Source organism: Mastomys coucha, unplaced genomic scaffold (genome assembly GCF_008632895.1).
Source record: "Mastomys coucha isolate ucsf_1 unplaced genomic scaffold, UCSF_Mcou_1 pScaffold5, whole genome shotgun sequence".
NCBI classification, from domain to species: Eukaryota; Metazoa; Chordata; class Mammalia; order Rodentia; family Muridae; genus Mastomys; species Mastomys coucha.
In genome coordinates, this window is record NW_022196911.1 from 59,214,245 (window position 1) to 59,240,805 (window position 26,561).

Genomic DNA, 26,561 nt, shown 5'->3' on the forward strand with positions numbered 1-26,561 from the left:
GGGGGGGGAGAAGTGGAGCAACAGATGAGGAAAAACACTGCAAAAGAGGGAGAGAAACAAAGAACAGAGATGGCAATGTGAAAGACAAGATGGCTATGCACAAGGCAAGGCAGTGATGACACAGACAAGCAGCAGGGAGCGAGGACCAGGAAGGAAACCCAGGAGAGAAAGTTTAAAGTAAGCGAACTTACTTCTTTTCCATCCTTAGAGTGGACGCTTCACCAGTCAGTTTACACATGAAAGGGATTCAATGAGTTGAAGCCCTTGTGCAGGCAGTACTCTTGGTGAGTATAACTACAATTTGTGTCTCTTCTACTCTCAGCCCTGAGGTCCCAACTAGCACATGGATGTCTATCCATTTCACATAACTCTTTCAGAAATGCCTGGGAATTCTTAACTGGTCATGAAGCTACACTTCGGAAGCAGTGATAGATTTCAAATCAGCCAGTCTTTTGTTGCTCTTTCAGATGTTACCTTAAAGTGGTGGAATTATCCCAAATAACAACACAGTCCTTTACTTGTAAAAGTATGTTAGAAATATGAGAACAATGTTCTCTTCAGAAGAAAGGAATTTCACTGAAGAAGGCAGAACTCAATCATTCTCAAGACGCTCACAGCTCCAGTGTAAAGAGGAGACAGACACACCTCACTTATGTCCACAGGCTAGCTTTTCTCCTGGAGTCCTGAATCCCACCCAGAGTGCCACTGCTGGCTTCAGCACCTTCATTCTACTCCCAGGGGAGGAAATGAGAGGACACAGTGGTTCACTAGAGACAGCTGGGAGTGAAGAGTGTCACCAGCTCCTTTACTGTGGTTGTACTGTTATCTTGACAGGCTGGTGGACATGCTGAAGGAGGAGAGATAAACTTCTGTTCTGATTCTTCATTAATTAAAAACAACACTGTCAAGTACATATGCTTGTCAGGCAGACTGGCTAGCTTCTCCACAGGCATGGTTTTCAGTAAAGAGTAAACATCTTTAGTTAAAGGAGCACAAGGCTTACAAAGCTTACAGAAGATACTGAAGATGGTGGTGGTAAATGTTCTCAAGGGATCTTGAAGCAAGTGTGCACGTGGAAGTTAAAGGACCCATTTCATCCACATAAGCCCAAGTGAGAGCAGCCCCACTGGAGGGCAAACACGGGAACACTGGGAAAGCTAAGGATCAGTTACTGTGCTTAGATACTGATGCGGTTCCGACACACATCTTGAAATATAGTTTTATTTAAGCAGAGAGAAGAAACTTCACTGTGAGACTTAAATATAATAGTAGTTACTGAAATTCAAAGAGGAATAGCTGTTTTTTGAAGAATGTGAAATGAGTTTAAAAAAATAAATATAGAAATACAGATGTAGAAATATATCCTGAGAAGTGTTCTCTTAGAGTTGAGCCTGATGTATTCTATGGTCCTGTCATTGCTCAGTTCAGCCTGTATGATCATCAATCCATCCATAATACGTCTAACTTCTCCCTCTCAAAGCACCCTGTTTTCTTCCTCCAATATTCTTTATCTAATTATCTAAATATTTAGGGTGAAAATATTTTTACAATGATTCATACATGTAAATAACACGGTAATAGTTTTACTCTATGTACACATTCCTTACTAAAGTAATTCTGGATAATTTACACTCTAAACCATTAAATTCTAATGGATATATGGCCAAATGAATATGCAAGAGGAGACAGCTCTTTCCCAGAAATACATGAGAATAATAAGAAGACAGGAAGTACAGTTACAGAATAATGAAATAAAATAGATATCTGATTGTGTTCAAAATTAATGATTACAGGGGGAGTCTTTGATCAAACAGATATCATCGACAACATTCAAAGCAAATGTTTAAGTTTCAGAAACATAAGAAAAATCAACAGCATCACAGCTGAAAATGAAAGTGCTCAAAATTGCATCATTAAATGTGGATAAAATAACATAATTCTATAATCCACTCAGATTTTTAAGTCTATTTCTATAATTAAGAATTCAGCTCAGTAAAACACGTTAATTAAACTTTTAGAGGTAACAAAAAGTAAAATTAAACATAAAGTGCCTATGCTGTAAAAAGAAAAGTCAGATTCATAGGCAGCATCTACAATAAATCTCAGACCCTGGGGTGTGTGTGTGTTTGTGTGTGTGTGTGCACGCGAGCATATGTACATGCTTTCAAAGTTCCTTGTAGTAACTTAAAAACCACATACATGCATCTGCTCTCTCTCTCTCTCTCTCTCTCTCTTTTAGAAAGACTCAAATTACAATTAAAAATGAAACTTTTGGGAAAAAAATTAAAACACATACTTGTGAAGGTGGTTAAACATATTCACTTTGATGTGGTCATGTTACTGGGCTGCTTGGTACTTGAGAGCAAACTTTTCAGTAGCACAGTTATTAGAAAGACATGTAAGTATGCAAAAAAAATTACCTCCCAGTTTTAATGTAGAAAGACAGTAAATGAATTAATATTTTAATTGGAAACAAAAAGCAAGTACATGACTTGTCAGGGCAGCACTTACATTAACACATGTAATACTTATTCAGTAGTATAATATTCATAGTTCTGATCCACATAAATGTAAGGGAAAAAATATTGTCACATTTAGATTTTTCTCAGTGATCTTAAAAATTCTTATTCTACATTAACTATAATCTGCTTGTCCCCAGCACATAAGTGCATGAGGAGATGGAGGTAAGAAGAACCTGCTTGCTTATGGTACAGTGTGGCCAATCCCACTCGGAGTCCTCTATGCGGAGGCCTCTATGCTGTAACTGCACTTGGAGCCAGCACCAGATGAGACACAGGAAGAATGGTCTTCAGAGGAGAATCCAGTCAAATCATTAAAGACGACGCACACCCATAGGACAGAGGTTGGCACAGTAAACAAAGCAGCTTAAGCTTACAAGTTACTTCATAGCCTACTCCTTAAAAGAGACAAAAATTGCCCCTGCTTTTTTTTAATCATACCATTTCTTTTGAAATATAAGTTAAAACACAATATATAAATATGATGCATAGGTTATTTAGTCCTTTGCCAGAATTTATGATTTTATTTTAAAAAAAAAACCCTACAAATTAGTCATTAACTCATTTTCTAAAGTAAGAAACACACGTGAGACCAAATTGGTAGAGTTTACCACATTTCAGCAGTGCTCACACTTATTAATACTGAACGTATTTCCCCATAATTTCCAAACACTACAGCACATTACACTAGCGCTTCAGCAGGGCCTTACAAGAGTCAAGTAAACCAGTAACTATTCCCAGGAGCGGGATCAAATCCTCACGGTCATGGAACACCCTTTGCATGTCCAGTCAAGCAGGCACCTCCCTGGGCCCACCACTCTCACAGCACCAAGCTCAACAAAAGATGATTTTCATAAAAATAGTAAGAAAATCAGAACTGTAAGCACGGTCACCACGAAACGCACACTAATTATGCAGCGTAAAATCTGCACACACAGAAACGCAGAATACTGTACAAAAACCTGAACCCATCCACCATAAAAAGTATGAAACTTGCAAAGAAAGGGCTTAGCTTTCAGTTGTTAATGAGCTGTGGAAACAGGATGTTTATCAATGCTGGATTTATTTTTAAAATACACATTATACCCCTTTGAGACTAAGAAGAGGATTACAGAAATCAGAAACTTTAAAAAGTGTTTGAATGCAATAATTCAAGAGTTTATACTGAACCTTTTATTCAATGGTTTGACTAAAGGAATTTAAATCAGTGAGACCCAAATGGCTTAAGTTTAAATGGATATTGATGGGGAAGTAAACATTTGGGTCCATTTTAAAATAAAGATGAAATAGCAAAGTGCCTTCAAGCTAAACATATTTAAAATAATAAATAGAAGGTAATGAAAGGCGCGTCCTTATACGGAACTAGGGGAAGTCCCAGGGATGAGTCAACACAGCACCCCTTATTAATCTCAGTGTGTTGTTAGAAACATTTTTCTAATTGACACTGAATTAGCATTTACTATCCCAGAGAGAGTTCTCTGTGGCAAACACTTTAATGGAGGTTGTCTGATGGCTTTGGCTCGCATTAGAGATGGAAGGAAATAGATTTAGTGAGCAGAGTTAGCAGTGGTGGTGCAGGCAGCACCCGGACAGCTCTGCTCCTCACCCACCGCACCAGCAATGCATGAAGCTCTGGCCCCTGACTAATATATTAGGTCTCTTAAAACAATGCATTAATTATGCATTCCCTGAGAGTCAGACACTGTGCTTAATATGATTAGTGCTGCTGTCTACCCCACTTAAATCCTGACGTGTATTTTAAAACCTGAAAGCAAACTGGATGCGTTCTAGTACCCGGAACACTAGCTGTGAGCTTCTCAGGGCACACTCAATAAACATGAAGCGCACGGCCGCTGAGGTTTGGAGGAGTCTGGGTTTAGCTCCTTATACTCTGCATTCCTTTTTGTCATGTCTTTCAAATGTATCTGCCTCCTGAAGATCTGCATTTCATCTTTCACCTCTGAAAGTGTTATAATTTTTACAAAGTGATTTTTGTATTGAAAGCAAAAAAAAAAAAAAAAAAAAAGTTTTCCTTTTTTGGGGGGGGGTTGCTGTCAAGATTTTTTTTCCTCTCAGTTGCAAATAAACCCCTGTAGGGAAAGGTTACAGTGAATGTGGTGCTCTAAACATTATAGTAAGTGCATCCTCCTCAGTTACGAGGTTCAGTACATTTCTGTTAGTGAGATGACAGCGCCGTGCACACAGGCAGGCTGTCACTGTATCAGCCCTGGGAGTGGGCCTTCTGTCTTCTGAGCATGTTAGAAACTGCAGCCTCCGGGAGGGTTTCCACTGTCGGTGGCTAGATAAAAACCTTCCTGCTTCCTTCCCCCTTGAGCATTCATCAGTGACAACCTGTGTAAATATATTTAAAGACAAAGTTCGCATTTCATTGTTCACATTTCAGGGGGAAAGCCCAGCCAGCATCCCATAAATCAATTTGTCACCTGCTTTTACGGGTCGCTTTCTAGTGGATTTCAAACCAAAGCCAGACCTGGGAAAGTGATAGGAAGAAGAAAGACTGAAATCATTGCACACAACAGGGACATTTGTTTCCAGCATAGCTTATAACCGTCTCAGCATTACACAAGTAAGAGCCATCATTTGCCCCGTTCACAGTGCTCAGAGGCCAACCCTTGTATGGCCCTTTGAGTGGGAAAGAACACTGAGTATTCTGAGAAGCCCACAAGGAAAAGCAGACTGTGCTCTGAAACCCCATGGCTCTATAACCCTCACCAGTGTGGACCACCAAGGGACAGAACATGGCAGGCCTTTCCTCCTCTTCCTCATGTATTCCCCGCAGGTAATCATGTAACAGCCGGGTGTTATGAAATGACTACACCATCTTAATTACCAAGAGGCCCATTAACAAATTACACAGGCAACAAGAACTGAGAAGACAAACACAGGCCAAGGAAGGACAACGATAACACCATCTCACCCCACAGCTATGTTGAATGGAGCAAGAAAATGACCCATGTGCTGTGTCTTAGGGACTTTAATATTTTAATTTTATGATAAAGGAGATTGGAAGAACAAAGAGACACTTGTGTGGGAAGTTCACAGGTGATAGCCCTGTTCACAGGAACTACCCCCAGTCTCCAGCTTTGATGAAGAGGCAATAGTAAAGTATAGTACATTCTAGATGCCCACCTCACTCAAGTACTTGTCAGCAGTGTGTGGACTGTCTGCTGAGGGCTAAAGACTAAGCAATTCTTTTTATCAGTTAAAAAAAAAAAAACAAACCTGCCAAACCTAATGAGAGTGGTCACCATGCAGTATTTGATGCAACCACTAACCTATTTATAGCTGAAATGAGCAGAACACAAGAGTCAGGTATCCTGATTTATTCTTCAGAGACCGGCCATCACCTTGACAGGAGGGAGAAATGGGAAACTAACCACCATGCAATCAACTGTAACTGCTGTAAACATTGTATCTCCTCCTAAGTAACAAAAGAAGCCTGGTTTCACAGCTGGCCACTGCTAAGACTGTGGCCAAGGGGAGGGGAAGTGCTTGATGCTGAAAGGGAAAATGTCTAGGTCTGCACATCATATGGTTTGACTTAGAGGGACTGATTAAGGATATTAAAGTACTCTGAGCATAAATTGCACGCACCTGTTGTTCTCATGGTGGCAGCCCTTGCACAGCCCTGTGACCATGAGAATTCTGCCATGGCTAGAAAGCCCTGGCCAACTCCATCTCACGTTGCCTGCGTGGAGGAGAGTGGATTTATTAATCAATTTCACAGTTTCTTTGGATACACTGTTTATATTAAGTTGTGATACCAAATAGGCCAGAGAAATAACATTGACATTTTCTAGTCAATGTCTTTCATTATAAGCTGCCTCCCTAATTTTATGATTTGTATATATTTTTTTTCAACTAGACAAATTAGTCTCATGTGTTTTCATCATGCTGCAGGCTACTTTATCCATACTGGGAAAATAATCCTGAATTTCCCCCAAAGCTTCCATTTTCACAGCTCAAGTAGTAATAGATTGACTATATGAGTCTTTTCTACTCTAATGATCTTAAGAAATGGCCAAACTAATGCTGCTAAGAGATTATTCCAATCGACTGGTGAATATCTACTTAAAGAAAACTGAAAAGCAATTGCTACTCAAAATCACAAGCTCACTGTGTGCTGAGAGAAAGGCCAGGAGATTCATGACTAAAGAAAGTGAACTGAGGTGTGGGATCTGGTACTGCGGTGAGGTGCTGGACACAGCCTGGAGTGCCTAATCTGACCTTACAGAACACTGGGAGGATCCAAGCCCTGGCACAAGACACAGGTCTTCCATACAGTGCTCTGCAAAGGCAGGATGGCCTGTGATCACTGCCACCCCCCTCCCTCTGCATCCAGTCCCCACAACTGTTAGGTCCTGACTGGGCTTAGCTTCTGCTCAGAAGCTTTCTTTGAAGCAGGTAGACTATGCAGGAGTGCCTACAAAGGCAAGTTCTTGGTTCCACACTACATGCAGAATTTACTTTCTGGAAGATGTGTAGTTATGAGCAGATATTAATTTACTATGATTTATTGAAACAATGGCGCTTGTGAGTGAGAGACAGTGCAGTGTGTTTTGTTGGCAGTGGGCATGTCAAGGGTCAGCAGTCAGGCCCACACCCCTCAGACAGCTGCTTTCATTCGGCCAAGAATATCCCAACCCTAAGGGGTCCCAAAATCACTGCCACTGGAACCTCTAATACAGCAAGGTTGAAGTCCACACACAGAACACTGTAGAACACTGGTCAGGTCCAGAAACCTGCAGCCAGCAGAAGAGAGGTAAGAGCCTGAGCACAGGTGCACTGTGTGTGGGCAGGCTTGGAATCAGGTGATGAAGTCAGAGTCTAAACAAGATAAGGCAGCTTGACTTCGAGCTCGGCCTTTAGCCAAATGACCTTAAGTGATTTGTGCACCTCCTCTGAGCATCCATTTCTCACCTGTCAGATGACATTGACAGCACAGAGCACACAGAGTTACTACACAGATAAAATCAGATGATAGATGTAAGGTTCATGGCAACCTCGAGTGAGACCATTCTTTTCGTTATCACCATTTTTACTTTGATTCCAATTATTTGCAAAATGGCATGTTAGAGCAAGAGGACTCAGAGTGACCAAGGCACAGCCCAGACGAGGTGGGGGTGGATTGCTCCTTGCAAGCTGGACAAAGTAAGAAATTCACATTTTAACTCACTGAGCAAGAACTAAGAGGCACAAGAAATCAACTGCAGGGAGAAATGGGGCCTGTGACTTCTTGCCTATAGTGTTAATCCTAATAGTAGCATGGGCACAGTACATAGAAGAGACAGGCAGGCTATGGAACTCCCCTTCCTGAAGAGAGTACATGTAGACTGAGAAAGGTCAGCAGCTTCTACCAGGCAAACTCCAGCCATGTGTTACTCTGCTAATGGTGCATCTAACTGGAAATTATTTTCCCAGTATTGGAAAACTAATATTTCTAATGAGAAAAAAGAAATGACACCAATCAGAACTGCTCATATGTACCCACAACAGCACAGACTTCCTCTTGGAAGAGACACACTTCTTACCATCTCACCATTTCTCCTGTATCCAATGGGAAAGGTGTGGGGGAATGTCCAGTGGTCCTAGAAGTTAGTTGGGTTTGCTCCCCACTCGCTCAGCCCACTGACCTTCATCAGCATCAAACATGACCATACTTTCACAACCACACTACAACTTCAGGCTAGAGTAAGAATGTTTAAGAAACGACCATTACCAAGCAAATCTGCTTCAGTGTAACAAGTGTAAACTTTAATATTCTTGAAAATTGTATTTAGCAAAAGCTAGCAAGATAACAGACAAGTAAGGATTTAAATGAAAAGCTCAGTACTTCCTTTTTGAAAACAGAGCTATGAGGAGAGGAAGGGAAAGGGACACTTGCGGCTGGTGAGACAGCTCAGGGGGTGAAGGCTTTACTTACCCACCCAGCCTGACAGCCTGACCAGAACCAACTACAGTAGGTTGTCCTCTGACACACCCCACACTCCCTACACAACAATGAAACTTCCTTTACTCTAAGTAAGTAAGTAAGTAAATAAATTTTAAAGGAATTCTTTTCAATTTCATGTAAAAGTATTGCTAATTATTCACTTCTAGTTAGGAATACAGAGAATATTTTATTTGTAACTGTTAAACATCTCTTATTTTCATTGTTTTTAAAGAACTGTGGCTGAAAGACAACTTATATGAAGTAGCAGGGTATGGTAAAACTGCAGATCCTGATATCACTCACCTAACTGGCCAACAGTGATGTGAAGATGCCCCTGGCACAGGAGTTTTCTAACGAGGGGCCTGAGAGCCAAGTGTTCCTGAGCTGGTCCATGATCTGCAGCCTAATGAAGCTATCTGAATAAGCCAGCGCCTTCAGAGTGAACTGTCCAGGTTTGCTCTCTTCCTCCTGGCAGCTGCTGGGCTGTGGTGGGAATGCCCTAACTGGTGAACGTGCCTTAGGCCTTCCTTACTCCTTATTTCCCACTGAATCAAATCAGAGCTCTTAGCATGACAACTATGACCCTGAAAAGAACAGACAAACTCCCTGCACCCTGGCACATCAGAGGCCTCTGTGCACAACACACATGCGTGTGTATGCATGCTTTCCAGTTCCCTCCCTGGCTGGACTATTTCTTCTGACTAAAACCTACTTCCCCCCCGCCATCTTTAAGTGATGAACACCCCACATAGTCCAACTAAATGGGTGGCCTCTCTAAGAACCTTACTCTCTCTACCTCAGAAGCTAGATATAATCTTTTTTCTGTGATATCACACACCACTGTATTTCTCTTACGCGCTTTCTATCTGAGTTGGTGTTATCTCTGAACATTCTTAACATTTCCCATCATGCTGCTGGAGGAAGAGATAATGTCTCATTTGCCTCTTTCCAACGACGCCACATGATACAGGTAGACTATACAATGGTGCCTCCTTTTTACAGACAAACCAAAACAAAGAACAGTTATATCATCTGTCCCACACCACACAGCTAGCGACAGGATTCCAGTTACTGTTCCTAGGCATCATGGCCTAGAGCAGGACACTGCAGCTGTTAACATGGTCTCTGCATCTTCCCGCTAACTACTACTCTGTTTAAAGCCTCAGTGTAGAAGCTGTAGTGAGGACGGGAAAGAGAGGGCTGGTGGGCTCCATGTTCCCCACACCACATCCTCCACCATGGCTCTCCACCACTTCTGCCAGTGCCCTCACACATTATTGTTTTTTCTTTCTGGTTTCTTTTTAAAAGGCAAACTTTGGATACAGACATTTATTCCCTACTTAAAATAAGATCCAGGTAACAAATTCCGACATGAAAGATGAGGTGAGGCACATGAGGAATAAAAGGAGAATTAATAGATTGGATAATGGTATGCCTTTCTTCATTACCAGAAAGTCTTTGACTAGACAGTAATCTTACAACCAGGCAGCTCAGATGTCACATCTTTATCCTGAAACTGAGAGGCAACTTATATCCCACTCTTTTGGCCAATGCTCTGAGCTCTGCTGATTACAGAGGGAGGAGTCCATCCCCAATGAGCTTTAAGCCTTCTGACATCTACCTAGCCCCTAACATTAACACTCATTTTCATATAGAACACTGCTAATTCTGCCTCCATGTCAGCCTGTTGATTTCTCACCCTCAAACCCCAAGAAAACAGCTCTTAGAAGGGCTGTGCTTCAAAGATCTCCTCACATTCAACCCTAAAAAATTCTCCAGTCTTTAGCTAACAACCTAATCTTTTTGTCTCTGGTTGACTAGAGCTTGCTATGTAGACTAAGCTGGCCTCAAACTCACAGAGATCCACCTGCCTCTACCTCCTGAGTGCTGGGATTAAATGTGTACACTGCCAGGCCCAGTTCAGCATTCTACAATAAGAAACTTCCTGTCCTTGAAATGTGCTCCTGTCTCCAGACATTGTTTCTTCTTCTTATCTTCTTCAGGGTCAACCTCTACCTTTTATTGAAGAGTGCAGTTCTCAGGCCATGTGACATTTCATCCCACAAATGTTCCCACTTAAAATTACTGTCTCCAGGTAGATGACCAAGTAAGTGCATACCTATACCACCATTGGGGAAAAGGAATTTCTTTTTGGCCTGAAATGACCATCAGCCATCATGGAGCAGAGGTTAGTGTGGTCCAAAGTCATCACAGAGAAGTATGCACACTGTAGTTAAGTGGGTTTAAAATAGCAGAAACGAAGGCCATGTGCTCTGCAGAGCCTAGGGTGTCTCGTATGCATAATGGATATGAGCAAATACTGTGCATGGAAATGCTGTTCTTAGTCTACTGGGTAACAAACAAAAATAACAGCAGTGAAATGGCCAGAATTCCCCAAGTAAGAGGAAAATAAAAAAGAGAGGACAGGCAGGCAGTGCGAAGTCTGTTGTGAGGTGGGGTGGTACTATGAAAAGCACTGGCTTTCTACTTCAAAACCATGAGAGAGCTAATGGAGGGCATGGCAGCATAGACATGGGAGCGGGTTGCCTAAATATGAGCAAAGGTAAGAAATCAGCTGAGAGGGCTGGTAGGATGGCCAGTGGGAAAGAACAAAGTGTGGATCTGAGTCCCCAGCAGCACACTGCCTTGATGCTGGTAACACCAGTAGGACGTGAGGACACAGAAAGACTCTGAGAACGTGATGGCCAGCTAATATCCCCAAAGTGGGCTTCTCATTCAGGAAGAGGTAGATGAGGAGCAATAGAGAAGACATCTGATACCATCCTGTTTTGCCCTTTCAGAGTGAACACAACCTATCCACATGTATGTACCATGAAAAGCATATATATGTGCGCGCGCGCGCACACACACACACACACACACACACACACACACACACACAGAGAGGGGGGAACAGATTAAAAAACTATTTTAAAGAAACTAAAAACCTATCAATGGCCATTTAAAAAATATATTATCTAGGTAATGCATGATGATACATACCTGTAATCCTAGTTCTTGGGAGGTTGTGACAGGGTCACTGCTACTTAGACCAACATGGTTCATACAGTGAATTCCAAGTCACTCAGGGCTACAATGTAAGACAGTGTCTTTAAAAAAAAAAATGGAGTTAGCAGGATAGCTCAGTGGGTAACAGTGCTTGCTGCTAAGCTTGAAAAACCTAAGCTCAATTCCTGGCACATATGTACACAGTGAACTGTCTCACCAGACATTATCGTTGTTGTTGTTGCTGTTATTCCTCATGTTTACACGATCTTCCTCAAGGAAGAAATGACCAAAGAACAACAGATAACTGAGAAGTTTAAACATAAGGTTTCTCTGTATCCCAAACTGACACAAACAGTAAGGCAAAAGAAAAGAACAGCCTCAGAAAAAAAGTTAATGTCTAAAAACAAGCAACAACAACAAAAAATCAAAAACAAAACAAAAACCTCTTGCATGTCAATGAAAAAGAAGATGTCTTCATGCTGCGTGAAGCAAAGACAGAAGAATCAGAGCAATGAACACATAAAATACAATGACTCTTTGTAGGTAAAGCCATTATAAACGTAAGGCCTTTGCTCAAAAAGCCTGGAGTCTCTGGGAGGTTCTAGCTTATATGGTGAGAAGCCCCCTAGCATAAATCGAGAATAGTGCAGGAGAGTCGAAGCAACACCACCTCCCTGGAGACAGAAAACCCTGGCAAGGAAGCGACAGAGCTACATGGAGAACCCAACCACCTGGACATTTCTCAGAGCATCCCAACAAGAATATGCACAGGTGCGCACACATATGGGTAAACAGAACTTGTTGATGACAGGGAGGTGGGCTTGAGAAAACCAGGAGTCATCAGTAACCCCCAAGTTTATGGCCTGAGCAACTGACAGCTCAAGTGACAGCACCTGGGAGAAGGTATCTGGCCAGGTCTGAGGGTAGGCTGAGGCTGAGCTGTAGACATGGCTGAGCTATATGGCAAAACCACACACCTGGCTTCCTGATCATCCATCACTCAATTTCAAAGGTTCCGAAGAGAAACAGTTGCTGGGATGTTACAAGTAGCTTGGGATACACTCCCACTGAGCATGCATGCAACTCACATTGTTATGCTAAACCATTTTGGCATTCCAGTTAGTAAAGAATAATCTTCAAAATGTTTAATAATAATCCCAATGTTAACCTTGTAGAGAAGACTACCAAAATCTGCACTCACCTCTAATTCCAGCACTTGGGAAGCAGAGGCAGGAGGATTTCTTTGAGTTCAAGGCCAACTTGGTCTACATAGTGAGTTCTAGGACAGCCAGGAGTAAAGTCTTTCTTGAAAAAGTAATTTCATTTTAAAATGGAAGTTTTAACAAGTTGAAGTCATGCTTCCTTAACTAGAATTTACTTCCTCTGCTGACCAGTTCTCATCCATTCCAACTATTTCCCGAGGATCTACTTGTTAAAGCCAGCTCTCTTAGCCACAGAGGTGCACAGGCAGAGAGGTATTCAGATATGTCAAAACACAAAATGTAATTAAACCAAAAGTAATGGAGCTATGTGACCTTAGAACAGAACAAGCTGAAACCCAGAATAGGCTAAATCGTACCCTAACTTAGGAGTATTTGGGAAAAAAAAGAAAGAACTAAATATCAATTTAAAGGAACCTTAATTTAAAATGGCAAATAAACTACCCTAGAAATGGCTTTGTGTGACCACACAGTAACCCTTAGAGAGCATAATTTAAGAGTACCTCTTAAGGTATTTCCCATATACACTCTTATTTCACTAGATAACTTAACTCAATATACTTTCGAGGTAGATGGTGTGACTTTAATGTCACCTACAGGCAACTGAGATGTTTTCTAGCACACCACCAATGGCACAGTCAGAAACCTCTCTTCATCAATGAATTACTAAAAGCCAACCTGAATTTTTTTTTTATCATACTAACCTACACTGCATTTAGAAAGTAAGAATTCCATGTTCAATTATGACTGAGATTTCAATTTGAAGGAAAAGTTAAGAAGATAACAATAAAGTATGATCCTGAAAATATGGGTGATGGGCTTAAAAGATTTGACCTTCTCTTTCTATAGAGAGCAGTGGGATTCATTGCTGAATGTTTACTCAACTGCTTCTAAAAGGCTTATGAGAATTTCTTAAATCTATGATTAGAAAACAATTAAGATACTTGGAATATTATATTTAGTGTGTATGTGAACATTTGGGAGAAATGGGATAATTGAAGGATTCTGATGAAATGTGGAGAACATTTTAAATTCTTAAAGTCAAGAAACATACTAATTTGGAATGCCATTAAATGAAAATTAGCTTTAAGACCTCGTGTTTTAATTTGACAGCTGTTTGACAACTGTGAAAAGGAAAACTGACCTCAGACAACTGCCTATAAGCGAGAGAACTTTAGGCTCAAGGATCTCTCATGGAGTGATGTATGCATGCTGTAGTAACTCCTCACATGGGAATAGACAAACGCAGGCAGGAATTTTATTGTCTTTGAAGGTGCTGATATCCAAGGGATTTAAATTTCACAAAGAGCTTAGACAATTAATGGCCCTCTGAAACATGATGCCATCAGTAGAGAAATCATTGTAAACACATCTGCAACTTCCAGGTGTTTCTTGAAGCAATTCTAAATTGACCCTCCTTGATTTTACCTTTAGAGTGCTAAAATACTAATGCACACACCCTGCCCCTTATAGTTTAGAAATAACAAGGCCCTCTCTGGCACAGCTACAGCCTACAAGCTGAGGCTCAGGGCCACAGCTCTATTCTCAAACCACTGAGATAACTCTGCTTGTTGTTTTTAGTCATCATAAAAGGGGGGGGGCTATACTCCATTATTTTGTTATAAAGATTTCTCTTTTCAGAACACAGATTTTTCCCTCTCTCCCCCAGCTTTTAAAATTGTATATCTCACTTCAGGGTAGAATTGGGAGTAGGAGCTCCAACTCACCCATAGGTGCTGTTCAGTACAGTATGAGGAAAAAATTGATATGTTTAAAATCATGAGACTTTAGAGGGAAACCAAAGGCCTAGTCACTGTTGACAACTGGGCCTTCATTTGCGGAGGCCCATCATGACAGCTGCTCCCTCTGTTTAGGGCTCATGCATGCACCCACCACAGCCCTAAAATGAGAGACCAGGACTAGATACTGAAGATCACATGCCTGTGAGAATAAAAAGTGTCACCCATGGGAACTGAGACAGGTTCTTACAAAAAACAAAATAAAACACACTATCTTATTTGTGAAGGGTTCAATACTATTTCCCAGCAGGACTTCATTGGATGATAGCTAACTCTTTGCATATACTTAACTATGTCAGAAATCTAAAGGATACTTTATAGTTCTTTCTTTTCCCACAAGGACAGTCAGTGAGACTGCTTCCAGCTAAGCTTTCTCCTAACAATGCTCCCTCAGGATCATAGGAAACCAACTACTTTTAAAAAGAAAATCCATCTCCCCATCTCATCCCCCTATTCAATAGTTTTCATGGTAAATAGTAGCAATAATTAACATTAATTGCACCCTTACTAATAGCTGGCTCTTACCTCAGACCTACTGAGGATTAAAATCTAAAGATCTTAGGTTCAGAACTGGAGTCTTGAATATGACACTAAGAGTGGGTTAATAGGTAAGAACACAAATTTACTTGTTCCTTTATTTAAGACAAGGCTCCAGTGTACAGATCATGCTGGCCTTGAACTCATATACAGTCTAGGCCTGGTTCATTCACTAATTTCCTTAGCTTCTTAGGATTGGTATTACAGGCCTGTGTTACCACCCTGGCTTTGCCTGAGTCACCTTTCCAACCTTCTGAAAATGCACATGAGCTTCACAGGAGTGAGCAAATACCCCAAGAGCTGTGAATTTGGGAAGTGTAAACAACATCTCACCAGAGGAGGAAAGAAAAACACTAATGGGAAAAGAGACGAATCTGAAGGAAGGTAAGTGGGCCCTCAGAAGAGAATGCTTTGTGCCAAATTTGTGTGATATGGGGCCAAAGCTTCTGAGACTAGAAGAGCCGGTGGGAGGGGACCTGTGAGAACTGAGCTCCCCTGAGAGGCTCTGATTTTAGGCAGACAGGGAATTTCAAGAGCTCAAATCCTCTTGAGTATGCATTTCAGTGTGTGGGGAGAATAACTGCTAGACCACAGTGGCCACAAGCACCACATCCAGGCATTAAAATACAGAGTCCAGTCTCTCAACAACCTTATCTATTTGCAGATGAGGAAAAGGCAGGTTCAGAAGGGTTATGTCAACAGTCTAAAGCCGCAGAGCTAGCAAGTGGCAGGTATAGGCTAGCTGCCAGGTGGCCTGGCTCTGACTGAATCGGGTGTCACCGAGCATCTTATGTGCTAGAGATGCATGACCAGAAGGTCACCAGCAGTCACAGGCCCAAACTCTCACTCAGTGTTTCCACTCTCACTCAGCTCACAATCAAATGGAGAGGACAGCAGCGCCCAAGCACTCAGGCCCTTTGAGCTGACAGACAGATGGACAGCTTACTGTTCCACTTGAGAAAGAACTGACCAGGAAGTGGGTGGTGGCAGGACATCTCCTCTGAGGACCCCATGGTGTTGTAGCTTTAGCTGAATTTTTAAAAAGATTTATTTATTTTATGTGTGTTTTACCTGCAGGTATATACGTGTACTATGTGCATACACGGTGATCACAGAGATCAGAAGAGAGTGTTAGTTAGATCCCCTGGAGTTCTAGGTGGTTATGAGCAAGTTGTCATGTGGGTGCTAAGCACTGAACTCAAGTCCTCTGCATGCCCGTAAGCACTCTAACCACTGAGCCATCACCCCAGCCTCTGATTCAATTATTGCATAGATCCTTGCCTGACATTTTCTTATTAACACGCCTATAGCTCATCTTTTCACTACTATGCTAGGAACTGCCTGTATCCCACTAGAGCACAGCGTCTGGAAGAGAGAGGAGCTTAGGAGAAGACTGTTGAATGGATGACTAGAAAGTACCATACACAGGCGGGAAAAAGAGATGTGGCTTGAAGAGAAGTGAGCCATGCAGTGGGGATCTGTTTCTCTCTACAGAGAATGGATAGCCACGTCTGTGTTTGCGTTAAGCTTCCCGGTGTTAGCCCAGTACACCGAACACTAGCTGCCTTGGCAAGATACAGTAAGCTCTCCATGGCCTGCCTCTGCTGTGCCTTCTGCCTACTCTTATGATACTTTGCCTACCTTGTGCCTCAGGCTAAGGCAGCACTGCCATGCTTGCAGCTTCCAGAATGTTCTTCCTGTATGGTCTTTACTCACCATGTTCTCTCAGATGCTGCCCTTACCTATGCACATCTAAGAAGACCAGACCTCCTTATCCTCACAACAGAACTCACTTCTCTGAGCTTCCCTAGCCTATCAGGTAGAAATGACCACACCCATGGCTTCCTTTTTCACTCTGCCAGCACATTTCATTGTTTATTGTGCAGCCTCTATAAAGGAGGGAGCAATTCTTTTTCTCTCTAGCAGCAAAAGCCATCAATAGCTATCTAAGAATAGGTTCAGAAAACAGCAACCAACAATGTAAGTATTCCCACTGCTTAAGGACACCCTGCCTTCCAGTTCTGGTCAAATCAGAGGCCAGTGAAAGGCAGGAGACCAACGAGTTCCTTATCCCAATCATTTTAGCCTGTACTGAGCAGAATAAATGAAGTTCATAGGAACCAGTGCAGCCAGCCACATATTCCTGCCTCTCAAAGGCACCCAAAAGAAACTTAAAGCCTGAATTCACTGAATGTTTACAAAGGGGTCACTCTGAAACAAGTGACTTTACTAGAGCCAGAGCTGGTGAGATGATGGAAACTTGTAAGCAATTTCTCCTCTTGTGGGAAAGCACTTGGGATTGGGCAACTGTCCATGACTATGTTCAAATGTAACTACATGTTTACTTACATACGCTAGCTAGCCATTTGGTTAGTTAGCCACTCAACAGCAAGTGAAAACTCACTAAGCGAAACCAGGCTCAGTAAATTCAGTTCCTCATTCATTGGCAATTCCCTGGGCATCTTAATAACTGAGATCTTTTTTTAAGATTTATTTATTTTATTATATATAAGTACACCGTAGCTGTCTTCAGACACTCCAAAAGAGGGTGTCTGATCTCTTTACGGATAGAATTTGAACTCAGGACCTTTGGAAGAGCAGTTAGTGCTCTTAACCACTGAGCCATCTCCCCAGCCCCCGAGAGTTACGTTTTTAAAGTCAGAGGTTGTACTCAATCCCTATTATTTTAAATTAGTAGATGACAAGTAGCATTAGGTGAAGGATCTTTTCCCACCTTAACTGTGCAAGAAATCTATACATAGCTCTTCTTAATCCTTCTTACTCAGTTTACTCAAGGGCTACACGTGCAATGCCTTTTCTAGACTACCACACAGACGCTGCCCAAAGCACTAACTGAACAAGCATCACTCTCCTCAGCTAATAAGAACGTAAAGACATTAGACATTGGTCAATGGTACTTTTCTTCCTTATCTGCTAACAGATACGTCTCTTCCCTACTAAGGAAATCTCACTCAGAACAGAGGCAGAAGCTTTCTGTTTGTTTAGCACTTCCAGTTTATTCGGTGTACTAAGGTATAAACATACTCTAAGCTGTAAGCACTGGGGAACTGTAGTAAGTGCCCACATTTCTCTGTTGGTCCTCTCTATCTCTACATTCCATCACTCAGATCCTGGACTCTCTTTGTTCCCTGTGATCAGTGCTTCCGGGAGAAATCTGGCATCGGATCTGAAGGAAATGCCATGGTGAAATTTTCCTTAAGATTAATCACACAGGTAAGTAATTTCCCCTTCTCACCAAACAATATTTTCTAAAACTTCTTAGAAAATCAGTAAGACAGGACTGTGTGGTCACAAAAATGTGAATCTTAGGGCTGACTTAAATCACTCACACATACATTGTAAAGGTTGAATAGCTTGCCCGGCCTAGCCTGGATAGCCTGGGAAGCCTGGGCAGCCTGGTTCTCCAGTATAAGTCAGAGGCATCACAGACAATTCTCAAGGTAACCTGAGCAAAAGAGGCTCCACTGGTCATCTTCCTGCCTTCATAGTCTCATTTCCTACTCCTATCCACATGCGGGGCTCAGCCGCAGTCAGAATCGCCCACGACTCCATTTTTAAATACATACTAAAGCATCAAGGGCTTTTTGCTTTGTTTTTTAACATATTAAAACCTTAAAAGCTGTGTGCCACTAAAGGAGTGTGGGGCAGAGATAAGAAAGCCGTCTCCCAGGCAGTGGCCACACAGCTTGCTTCTCCATCAGCACCATCAGTCATCAGTAAACCAAGAGTCAGCCTGATAGAGAAAACAGGGGGTGGGTGGGGGAATCTGTGGTTGAGAGCAGAGAACCACTGGCTAATGGGATTCAGAACAAACTGACAGGAAAGGGGAAACACAACCAAAGATCAGGAAAAGAAAGAAAGATATTCACAGAGAACCTTGGCTTGACCTCTGCTAGGTGGGGGTGACAGAGATATGCAGGAAGGAAACAAGCCACCCAAGGCAGATTTTATCACACAGTCACAAACCAAGAATCCTAACTCCAAAAGTCATATGGCTACCATTTGCCATCACATCTCAACTAAATATCTGCTTTTAAAAAAGTATGTGTGTGTTGTGTGTGTGTGTGTGTTTGCTTGCACACAGGTGCCTGCGGAGGCCAGAAGAAGGTATCAGATTCCCTGGAGCTTCAGTTACAGAGGGTTACAAACTGGTCAATTTGGGTGCTGGAAAAGAAACTCAGGCCCTCAGGAAGAGCAGCACATACTCTTAGCTCTTAACTACTGAGCCATCCCTCTATCCAGATAAGGGTATCTACTTTTTCACCAACTTTTCCAGAACTATACACATAATTCAATAATTGCTTTTCCCTTAGTCAATGTGCATAATGTAATGTGCATAAACTTGCAAAAAATATATACCATATTCACATACATATTACAGTTTATGAACACAGGGCTCCCTACTCCAAAAGTTGAAACTTTTTGAGTGCCAACAATGAATACTCCATACCTGCCTAAAAGAGTCAAAATGTAAAACTTTAGGTAAATTTGTCTACAATTACCTTCAAACTAATATATAAGATACTTATGAAACATTATTAAATTTCATGTTTGATTTATGTCCCTCCTCGAGATATCTTATTATATACTACATGTTATTATATATGTGTGCAAACATAACACAGTCTGAAAGGATCTGACGTTCAAAACCCTGCTATAATCCCATGTCTTTCAGACAAGGAAGAACCTAGGCTTCTGGGTAAACTAGGGAAATGCACATTGTGTCTTCCAGTTCTCTACTAAGACCCTTAGTGGGGACAACTAGAACAGAGCAGGTTCAGGAAGAATGGCAGTCGTGGCCAAAACCTGAGCAAGCCTTTCTTTTACTAAAAGCCCTGACAGCACATTCAGTGCTCTAGATCTCCTGTCACTCAAGATATCATCACATGGCTCTGCCTGCTGCGTAACTCCACCTCCTACCCTAGCAGCAGTGATCCTGGGGGCAGCAGGACTTGCTGATGAGAACAGCCTTGATTCTATGGTGGTGACTGGACTGACACCTCAGCTAAGAAGATGAAGCCACGAGGTGGGTCCGCACACTCTAGGCCTGGTTTGGCCATTTTCAAATTTGTAAGCAATGATACCACCAAGCTTCAGTTTCTTTTTTTTAAAACACAAAAATAAAGCTATGTCACAGATTCATCACAAGAAGCAAATAAAATAACAACCAGTTGATGTGGCAGAAATTAGTTTAAAAACCTATCTATGAACATCATGTTCAAATCATCATCTGTGTGTCTGCTGGCAGGACTTCACCTGGAATGATTTTGGCAGTGAATGCCCGTGCCAAACTTATCCCACTTAGATCGATCATTCTGGACAGGAGAATAAAATGTAATTTAGGAGCTATTTAGGGCTATAGAAATTCAGGAAAACAGGCTGTATTTAAAACACACTTTCTTTTGGACATTGTTCAGTAATGCTCATCGTTTTCCTTCTATATAAAAACCGTATTTAGTTGGAGCCTCTCCAACCACATTCAAAGATCCTCTCTGTAAACCTTATGTGGAACAGTAGCTTATCTGAATAAGCCATAAGCTGGGACCTCCAGAGACTTGAATGACTGCAAGTTCAAAGTCAATACACTTCTCATTGATTTGTCCTGCACATATGATGTTAAACAAATCCTATCACTGGTATTCACTAACAGAAGTCTTCTTCTAGAGTACAACACCAAATTCTCTGGCTGCTTTTGTTCAACTTGGAAGATGAAAGTCAATTGCAGTTGCTCTGGGCAGACTGTGCAGTCAAAACAAGAGACATCAGAGAAAGGGGAAACTGCAAAGAGGCATTAGATATTAACCTCATATTCACCAAGAAAAAAAATCTTTGCTTGGTTCTCCTTTCAGAGTTTAAAAGGCTACGAATTTTCTTTTCTTTAACTGCCCTATAATTCAGAGCTCTTCATCCAAAGCCCTTCCTTTTTACCTCATTTCAGCTATGAAAGTCTCTCAAATATTGTTGGTAGCAAACAAAAACCCCACGTTTCTACTTGGCCCTATTTTATTCACACCTCTTGATCTCTTTCATTTCCTTCATTTCATTTCATTTTCAACATCCAGAGGTACACAAGATCCCAAAGATAACATTCCTTATCACACTCACCTTTCTAATTACAACCTACTACTCAGATCTGAGGCTATTTATGTTTTATGTTTTTCTTGTAATCTTCTCTAAAATAAAGACTCTGAGAACATCAATGGTTCTTTAAAAAGACAAGTCCCAGTAATGAATTCCTTCTTTATTCATTTGATCCTTCAAAAGAGCCATTTTTAAAAAAAAAAAAAAATCCTGTGAATATAGACTTAAATGCAATCTCATGTGTATATGCTTAGAACTTTATTTGACAAACAGCAAGAGCTAAATAAGGGTTAATGTCTGTAATTATTACTACACATCTTTTGCCATTTGTCTCTTTATACCCGCCTTCGGAATGGTACACTACTGGCCTCGTCCTGTGCTATCAGCAGAGGTGATAGATGGATGAAGTATGTAAATCATAACCATTCACTTCATGAAGTAAGCACTCTGAAGAAGAGAATGCAAAGGAATAACTATATAGTAATACCAAAGTGCCTAGTAACTACAATTAGAAGTGATATGCTGTAAGAACTATTGCATACATGCAGAGAGAACACTCAGATTCTCCAACATGGAGAACTATGACCAACAGGCTGAAGTTGTAAGGTGGCAGCTTAGGGCTCAACATGAGGAAGAGTTTCATTCTTTATAGCTGACCACCTAGAAAGCCTTAGGAACCTATGAGCAAAAGGCAATCTTCCAGGAATATTGTAAAATGATAGAACACAACACACAATCAGAGCTCTCCAGTTCACAGATAGCTGCAGAAACTGAGGCATAAAGGGGAATGCAGGTCATCGCTAGTGAACTGTATAGAAATAAACTCATTTATCAACAGAACCTCTCCTCAAAAGCCGTGTATAGTAGCTCTCCTTTATCTGCAGGGACTATACACTGAGAGTTGCTTAAGAATTAGATGAATCCTGGGGCTGGTGAGATGGCTCAGCGGGTAAGAGCACCGACTGCTCTTCAGAAGGTCATGAGTTCAAATCCCAGCAACCACATGGTGGCTCATAACCATCCATAATGAGTTCTGACGCCCTCTTCTGGTGTGTCTGAAGACAGCTACAGTGTACTTACATATAATAAATAAATAAATCTAAAAAAAAAAATTAAAAAAAAAAAAAAAAAAAAAAAAAAAAAAGAATTAGATGAATCCCTGTGTTTATCCCCACATGTACATACTTGTGATAAAGCTTAATTTACAAACCAGGTGAAGCAAAAGAGTAGCATCAGCAATAATAAAACAAAATTAAAACAACATGTGATAAGCTATTTAAAATTTATGAATTATTAATTTATGGAATTTTTAGAGTAGTTGGTTGTGGCTAACTGAGACACAGAAAGGAAAGCTCTAGAGGAGACTACTGTACACGAGTAAAATAACCCCAATTACAGCTCATCACATTAAATACTGAATTCTAATTTTTCTGACAACTTTTCTTTTTTTAAAATTCTTAATTCATTCTACTTGAATTTCCTTGGCAATGTTTGTCATTTGTCAAGAGCTGGTCAGTCAAAGGCATGCACAGTGCTCTGTCTTTCAGTTGTTAAATTGGAAACACTCACGGACTGCTTTTATCCTTTGAAGGCATGCCCACTTTAAAGCCACGCTCGGGTTTTGAATGGCATGTGTATACACATCACAGGACATTCTAGTGCTCTGCTTTCCCATGGCAGTGGCCGTGGTCTCTTGCACACTGCTTACTGCCTTATCCCTCAGAAACTGAATCTCATTTTCTCTCCTTAAAACAAATCGAAGAACTGTTTTCCAAAGCTTTACTGATTTCTTTCAGAGATCACAGAAGCTGGATGCAAAGAAGAAATAGGACTAAATGAATAAGGCCTCAAATAAAGTACATAAAAATTAAGAATATATGTAAGACATTATTTGAATCTATTTAGAAATATGAACAGGATGTTTCCACCCCCACCAGATGCCTATGAGTAGCTGACATACTCTTTAATGTGAACACAGACTTTCAAAAAAAAATTATATCTTCACCTAACTGTTATTCAAAGACCTGGTTCAGCAGGCAAGAGCACTGGCTGAAGAGGACCCAGTTTTGGTTCTCAGAACCAACCTGATAACTTACAACTATCTGTATCTTCTCCAGCTCCAGGATGTCTGATCTCCACAGGCACCAGGCATGCGTGTGGTGCACAGACATAAATGCAGACACAATATTCATATATATAAAATAAAAATAAGTAAATCTTAGTTTAGTGCCTACTGTATTTGTTCTTTGCTCTGCTCAAACCCTTTAAGCCTGCTGGTAAAATGGCCCTGTACCCCTTTGTTTCCTGAGTTTATGAGACTGCCTAATAATAATGCAAACTAGACTCTAATAATACTGCATTACTGAAAAAACAATTATAACAGGGGAAGCTACTAAAACCCTAAGAACACCAGAGTCCACTATGTTGAGAATCACCACAAAGTGTAAGTACCACAATGCTTCCAAATGCAACTAGCTCCCAGACGAATGGAAGAGGGCTCACAACAGATACTAGAAGCCTGCCTAGTGACATGTGCTCACTGAGCAAGCACCACTCACAGCACTCAAGAGAGATGGCAAGACTGGTGACACATGGGAAAGAATGTGACAAAATGTCCCAAGAATGGGGACTGTGATGTGAAGGGGGTGCAGGACTGGAAAACAAACCGAGAAGGAAAAGTCACCACGGGGCTGACCATGCAATTGCGTGGTACCAAAAGAATCCTATCTTGAATTCTGTGGCTCTCCTCCATGTTTTTAAAATCCACATATGCAGGCGTACAGCTTGAAGCCGAGCAGTTAAAAGGCACAGTTCTTTAAAGTTTCTAGCACCTCGGCTGGGGCTCAGTTCCTATCACTTTCTGCCTTAATGAATGCCATTTCCCTCAATTACTAAAAGGGTTACGGTTTTCTTGTGTGTGCACTTGTTTGTCTGTGCATGCACCTCTGTGTGCATGCACATGCATGGCAGTACTTAGGCCAACCTCAGGTGCTGGTCGATGACCTGCAACTTGCCATGAGGACTAGACTAGCCAGCCACCTAGTTCTAGGGATCTGGGTGTCTCCACCTCCCTGCCCCTGGCATTACAAGCCTGCCACCACACTTGGCTTTTTTCTCACAAGATTTGGGAGATCACTTGACAGACTAAACTATCTCCCCCACCCCTAAGAGAGTTGTATTCATAAAAAAAAAAATTTGAGCTAACATTTGGGAGGGTAAAGGTAGGAAATGTGAGTGAGAAAGTAGCACTCAAAGTAACATTTGAAAAAATTACATTTCATTTAATTATTTGTGTGTGTTATTATATTGTATGTGTGTGCATGCACGTGTACATGTATGCACATGCATGGGTGTCCTTTAGTGACTGTCTGGAGGTCAGAGAACAATGAGCAGAAGTTAGTTCTCTTCCTTCACAACGTGTATCTTGGGAATGGAACTTAGGTCACCAAAGAATTGCCAGCCAGAATCTCACTAAGCCAGAATCCCACTGGCTCACAACTTTTAGAATTTTATAATATTCTGAAGTTTAAAAACCATTTGATCCTTTTTAGTTGTTTTTTTAAAACTCAATTCTCACACATTTATATAAAGTATTTTCTTTGAATTTATACCTTTTTTTTTTCCCCCTTGGCTTTTCGAGACAGGGTTTCTCTGTATAGCTCTGGCTGTCCTGGAACTCACTCTGTACACCAGGCTGGCCTCGAACTCAGAAATCCGCCTGCCTCTGCCTCCCAAGTGCTGGGATTAAAGGTGTGTGCCACCACTGCCCGGCGAATTTATACCATTTAAATGAGGACAATAATTAGCCATAAGGCTATGTGTACTTCCTACTTTACAAAAGGGAGGCTAGAAACTCAAAGGTGCCCTGGCTTATCCTTCTGACTTAGAACTCCTAATACACAGAGGTTACAATTACAAACAGAGAAACAGACTCCAGGAGGAGTACTTCATGAAAGTCAGCATGAATGGCCGAAGTGCCTCAGCCTCACTACCAGCCTCACTGCAGTTTTGCTGCTCTCTTTTTGAGAACTATGTCATCCTTCCTGATGCTGGCCTTGCTCTAAGATTATTTTCATGTTAAAATAAACAACAGGCCAGAGTGTGTGGTGTCACATGCCTTTAGTCTAAGCACTTGGAAAGCAGAGGCAAGCAGATCTCTGTAAAGCCCACTTGTTCTACATAGTGAGTTCCAGGCTAGCAGAAATACATAGGGAGACTGTGTCAAAAGCAATAACAATAAGAAACCTTATTTGAAACAAATAACATCCTTCAAACAGTGGATAATACTTTTTGAAGGCTCATGATTTTAAGCATAATCAAATTACTTCCCCATATTTTACAGACTAGCTTCTTCTTCTATACGGCATCTTATGAACATTCGAGCTGGTTCCTGATGGTAATGTGGATTCCTGTTTGAAAACTGTGCCAACTGCTCCTGGGTGTTCTGGTGATGAGGCAATTTTCCTTAAGTTTTAGCCAAGACTTTTTCACTAGAGTATCTTATGTAAAAAGAAAAAGCCACAATGTTAGGACATACCACAGTGGCCAGGCAAAGGAAAAAACTATTTCAGAGAACCATCTGGGTGCTTAAAATAGCAAGAAGAAAAATGATCCATTAAAAATAATACTTGACTATTAATTCTATGATATAATCTGGCTGTACATACCAAGTAAACAGTAGTGCTGAACTACTGGTTTTTTAAAAAAACTGGAGATGGAGAGATGGCTCAGAAGTCAAGAGCATGTGTTGCTCTTCCAGAGGGATGGAGTTCATCTCCTCGCACCCAGGTTAGGCAGATTATAGCCACCTATAACTCTAGCACTAAGAGACATGACACTTCTGCCTTTCCTAGACATCTGTACTCACATGCACATAGCCACGTGCAGATACACACCCATACACAAAAACTAACAAAATTAAATATTTAAAATACTGTGTTTTGCTGGGCAGTGGTGGCACATGCCTTTAATCCCAGCACTTGGGGGACAAAGACAGGTGGATTTCTGAGTTCGAGGCCAGCCTGGTCTACAGAGTGAGTTCCAGGACAGCCAGGGCTAGACAGAGAAACCCTGTCTCAAAAAAAAAAATCAAAAAACAAAAAACAAACAAACAAAAAAACCCCTGTGTTTTGCATAGTGGTGGCTTAAAATGCAGAAGCTGTAGATGGTGGCATATTGCTAATACTAACCCCTAGACGACAGTGGTAGGAGGACCCTGTAACAATGTGTTTAAATCCCCTTGCAGTGACATAGTTAGACTTTGATTAAAAAAAAGAAAAAAAGAAAAAAAGAAAGATAAGCAAATAAAATAAAAGTAAAATAGGAAGAAATAAAGCTACATCAACGGCATATAACCATGATGAGTTCTGGCAGTCTTCAATACTTTTTAACCCAAGGAATCCTGGCCATTTCAAGTACATAC

General features: G+C 41.2%; 1 protein-coding gene across 1 annotated transcript in view; it reads right to left on the reverse strand.

The window, feature by feature from the left end:
- Positions 1-26,561, reverse strand: part of LOC116076837 (protoheme IX farnesyltransferase, mitochondrial) — a 115,205-nt gene that overhangs the window by 54,260 nt on the left and 34,384 nt on the right. The window lies entirely within an intron of this gene.